The following is a 6,000-nucleotide window of genomic DNA, read 5'->3' on the forward strand; positions in this document are numbered from 1 at the left end:
TAGCCCACACCACACAAGACAAGTAGGACACCCAATTAACCATAAGAGGGGCAAAGAGTCCAAACTTGCACACACACAAATTATCATACACACCCTATATTTTAAAACCTTTTTATTTCATTTCTTTACATTTTCAAAACAAATGCATTAGTCATAAATAAAAAATTATCCTTGGTTCTACATACCATGTCGGATTTCAAACCGAGCACGATGATGAACATTGACTAATTACAAACAAATGAACTAAAAACAATTAGTTCATAATCATTTTCAAAACTATTCATGTCAAGCTTGAAAAATCGAACCTGACATCGAATATCGTCAATATAATGATGATTATTCAAGTCCCGTTCTTCACATCAACACAAAAGCAGTCTAAACGACCTTTAACACCCTCTTTTCAAATCATTTTACAAACCTTTTAATGGCTAGAAGACGTCCCTTCAATTGTCTATTGACCCGCGCCTAAACAGGCCACTCATTTTCCAATTTTCAAACCAGGACATGCCTATTTGCATCGCCCAATGGCTCGCTATAGGCTGCCTGATGCAGACCCTGATTCCTTCCAACATTCGTCTAGGATGATCCTTCGGTTAACCCAAATACAGGACGGATCAGATGACAAATCCGCTCTTTTACATTGTATTTGCAAAACACCTTACTAAGACAAATGGATCACGTTATGCACCATAAACCTAACTCGGTAAATGGATGTTTAATTTCCGTCTTGCATGCAAATCAACATTAAATCCAACTCAACATCAAATACTTGATACTTGGATTAAACAACCGACATAGAAAGCTCACATGTTAGGTTCAAACTTGTGGATGCGCATTCATGCATTTACACGTTTTATCAACTTTTCCATTTAACCAACCAAGATCAATCAGTAGAGGCCACTATCGCGGGCGGGATTGAGTGTCCGATTAAAGGGCTTCCCAATACGTACATTCACCTCTTACTCAGAAACTTTGGATAGTGGATGACCTTATCCAGGGCGTACGAGAGTCATTCTAGAGATAGGATGCTAAAGAGCGATGATTCCTTATCTTAGCGATTGCCGCTTTTCATGACTATGAAATTTGGCAAATGGATGTGAAAACCACCTTCTTAAACGGTTATTTGGAGGAAGAGTTGTACATGGTGCAACCCAAAGGTTTCATAGATCCTGAACATCCTAAGAAAGTATGCAAGCTTAAGCGTTCCATTTATGGACTTAAGCATGCTTCTCGGAGTTGGAATCATCGTTTCGACCAGGTGATAAAAGAGTATGGTTTCACACGATCGGTCAAGGAATCATGCTTATATATCAAGTCGAGTGGGAGCAATATTGTATTCTTGATATTGTATGTCGATGACATACTCTTGATTGGGAATGAAATTCCTCTCCTATCTTCGGTTAAAGGATGGTTGAAGAACTATTTCCAGAAGAAAGATCTGGGTGAGGCATAACGCATTTTGGGAATCCGTATCTACCGAGATAGATCACGACTAGTCAGGAGTCTTATTTGGATAAGATTCTTGAGAGGTTCAGCATGACCAACTCCAAGAAGGGGAACCTTCCAATGACGTCTGGGATGCAGTTGAGCAAGTCTCAGTCACCCACGACGCCTGAAGGGATTGAGCGCATGAGTCGTGTTCCTTATGCATCTGCAATAGGATCAATCATGTATGCCATGATATGCACACGTCCAGACGTGGCATATGCATTGAGTATGACGAGTCGGTACCAAAAGAATCCCGGTGAAACACACTGGATAGCTGTTAAAAATATCCTCAAGTACCTACGGAGGACTAAGGATAGGGTATTGACTAATGGAGGCGATACTAAGCTATGCGCAATCGGTTACGCAGATGCTAGCTTCCAAACGGATCGAGATGACTCAAAATCTCAGTCCGGGTTCGTCTTCACCCTTAATGGTGATGCGGTCAGCTGGAAGAGTTCCAAACAGAGTGTTGTAGCAGATTCTACCATTGAATCCGTGTACTATGCCGCTTCGGAGGCAGCAAAGGAAGCGATATGGATACGTCAATTCTTACAAGGACTTACGATAGTTCCTAGTTCGAATGACCTGATCACCATCTATTGTGACAATAGAGGTGCCATCTTCCAGGCTAAGGAGCCAAAGTCTAGCAACAAATCTAGACATATACATCGGAAAGCTCACCTGATCCGTGATTACGTGGAGCAAGAAGAGATAGTGATTGACAAGATAGCTTCGGATGATAACATCGCGGACCCTCTCACTAAACCGTTGAATTTTGATAAGCATGAAGGGCACGTTATTTCCATGGGAATTAAACGTGTTCCTGAGTTGTAGTAGTTGATTATGGATTTGATACATTATCTTTTTCATATACTATTTATAACTTCATCGTTTTTATAATATTTTGTTTTTCATGTGGATTGTACTGACAACATTGAACGCCACAAAGTGAACTGAATTACATTATATTTTGTTTGGTCCGTAATCGCCTTAATGAGCTGATAACTCTGGGTATTATATTGTGCAGTCGATTGATGGTGGGTTCAACGAGCCATAAGTCAATCGGTTGGCTGATCGATCACAAATACGGGTTATAACGATATCTCTTAGGACAATTATTTTTGTGACAACGTAATGGAGTCCTAAATGTTTAAAAACATTCGGTGCCAGGTCGTGGATAGGACATCCATTGTGTTCCTAGAGTCGATTCTTTTGACTATCGACTGTCTCTTGAGATTAAGGCAGTTTTTGGGTGACTTTGGTTTCTTTCTCACGGTCTGCCGTAGCTGGAGGCCAAGTAGATTTTTTCTGGGTCATTTCATACTGTGCTTAAATCGGCAGGATTCGAGTTGAGGAAAATATCCAACCCTTATTAGGTTTAGTTATTTCTCAGGGCCACTCGAGGAGTTGTAACTGAAATGCATGGCTATGCTCGAATGATGATTCGTTTATCAGTTAAGTTACTCTCTAGTCGGGGAAACCACTTTTGATACAGATCACTTGTAAAATACGACCTTTGTGAATACAGATTTTGCAAATTGTTTTACATTGAGTGGGAGAAATTTTAGGATATGAGAATCGGTTATCGCACATACACTTGTGAGGACAAGTGGGAGTTTGTTGGAGCTTGTGTCCTCCACAAATTAGTGTGATAACATTTATAAATCTCTTTTAGGTTCACAAGGGTATACTTCATATTTTATCAGTTGATTAACGATTACCTAATAACGGTTGGCTTACTGGAAAGTTTGACGTTATTATCATACTGATGGCGGTGATCAACTGGTCCCTAAAAGTCACACCTAAAGGATGTGTTTGAGAGATGTGATTGTATGAAAATATAATCACATTGATGCCTGACTAAAAGGTTAGTCCATGTATTTGACTAAACAGTTAGTCATTGTGATGATGAGACGATTATTTAATCTAATTAAATAATATTAGCTGAGACGAATTAACTGTCAATTCGTAAATTGAATATAATATGTTATATTTAATTAATGTATATAATGTTAGCTTGAACGAATTAAGATGTTAATTCGTAATTAAATGTAATCGGTTATATTTAATTAGTTAATTATAAATATGCGATATTTATTGTTAAAGTATATATTATACGATATTGTCATTATACATTATTACAGACCGGCATTAATATATCGACTGCAAGCTATTGTGTGTAGACTTATTAATACGGAATAAAATAAATGACAATTTATAATAATACACATTATTATACATTTTTGATAACAACTTAAAATAAGGAGATTTTTCTCCTTATTTGGTGTTGGTACCACTCGGTCAAACCGAGCTAAGGGAAAGAAATATTCCCCTTATTTCTTCTTTTATTTTCGGAAATTATAAAGGGATTGGGGATTCATTTTCTAACCTAATTGATTTTTGACCTAGCTTTTCTCTCATCAAAAATTCACACACAAAAACCCTAAAAATTTTACAGAAAATTGCGGATCTCATTCTAGCAATTTGAGGGGCATTTCTCGGAGCATCTTGGGTGCAACTAATATGCGAATATCATTGCGATATTGTTCTTAGGCCGAATTTGCTAGGACCGAAGGTTGATTCTCATCCTCTTCTATTTTGTTTATGTAATTTTCTTTTATGACTAGTTATCATCATTATAAATTCGTTATAATTCTTATTATTAAAGGGAAGCATACAGATAATTCCCACAAGTGGTATCAGAGCCAAGGCCACGAATTTTATTTTGATAATTTTCATAAAATGAATTTGAACAAAGGGTTTATGAATCGAAAAATATATATATATATATATATATATATATATATATATATATACACGGCTGAATTTCTTTTTGCCGATTGAATATTTTTTTCTGCCGTGTTTTTGTTTTTGTTTTGATATTATATTTCCATTTTGATTTTTCATATTGTTGTTTTAATCAGTTAAAATAATTATATGAAGAATTGGTAGATGTTTGATTTAATGAAGATTAAGTTAAAATGTAAATGGAATCGTCATGTTGATGATATAAAATTCGTTTTTGCTATATAGTTTTTGGCATATACGGTTAATCATGTTTCATTAATTCATATGCTAATCATGTTCTAATAGTAACTATAAACGATTTTCTTCATCTTATTTTTTTTTGTTTTAGGGCATTTTTGCCGCAAGAAAAAAAATATGACGGTTGGTTTTTTTTAGGGTTGTGCCGTGTACATAAGAAAAAAAAGGGTTTCTGTTTTTTTTGTGTTTCGTTTTTTCCAGAAATACCGTATAATAAAAAAATTGTTTTGATTCGGTTTTGCTGAAATATCGAAAAGAGAAAAAAAAAAATAAGGTTGCTTTGTTTTCAGCCGTGAACAAAAAAAAAAGGAAATTTTTGTTTTGATTTTGGCCAATTAATTATTGTGAAGCGGTTCATAATTCATAGATACCTAGTTATTTTAAAGAGGTTTAAAATAATGATTGAATTAAATTCATATTACAAGTTTAATGTGAATTAAGATTAAAATTAATGTGATTAATTGAGGAATTGTCACTTAATTTGATCATTTAAATAGGTGGTTTGGGTAAAATTAATCTACATAATTAAAGAATTATGTCTTGTATGTTTAATTTTTTTTAGTTGATGCATTTTATTTAGTTGAATGAATCGTTGAATGGTTTTATTTACGTATTTTTGCAATCTGTTTTAATTTGTAATACCTAGTGTGGCCTTAGTCAAATTATGTTTTCGTAATGATGGAAACATAATTTTTAATGTAATTTGAGATCTCGTATCTCCGTTTGGTTTTCTTTATTTATTACGGTTTTGAAATTAGAATGTAAATAGGTTTATTATGTAATTTTAAATTGTAATTTTTGAGAAGACCAAAGATGGAGATTGGAACTCACTCCCGCTACATAGATCAAGATGGAACATCAAGACAAGCTTCTCGGGTCCAAGGATGGATTCCAAAGTTGTATTTATGTTCATTTTGATAGGATAGGCCACACTAGGACTTTATTTTTGTTTTACGTTTTACCGTTCTTATTGCTTTTCATTCACATGCTAGTTAGTGCATCATTTTCTGCCTAAAACCAAATCACCTACTAAAATGCATGAAAATTGACACATATAGGTTGTATGTTAGTTTTCATAGACATACAGATGTCACATGTTTTTAAGCCATCACCTTAGTTTATTCATTCACGCATGCTAGATATTAGTTCACTTAAAATGAATTAAAACAAAGTTGATGGGATCTTCCTCTAAAACGGAAATTTAGACTAGTCTTTATAAGGGCAAACAACTATGAATGCCTTCTTCGTCGGTAGGCATAATATGACCCCTTCTACGTTGGGTAAGTAGTTTGTGTGACTTAGTTTATCTCAACATTATAGTCCGAAGAGTTTCTCGTGATTATGATGGACTAAAGATAAAATTTACAGAAATTTATCGACCAAGAATTCTAACAGTAGAATTAGCCAAAAGGTTGGCTTATCAATTTACAGATAATTGAGTCTTGGGATCATTTATATAATACTTGA

Source organism: Silene latifolia, chromosome Y, assembly GCF_048544455.1.
Source record: "Silene latifolia isolate original U9 population chromosome Y, ASM4854445v1, whole genome shotgun sequence".
In the NCBI taxonomy this organism is placed as follows: Eukaryota; Viridiplantae; Streptophyta; class Magnoliopsida; order Caryophyllales; family Caryophyllaceae; genus Silene; species Silene latifolia.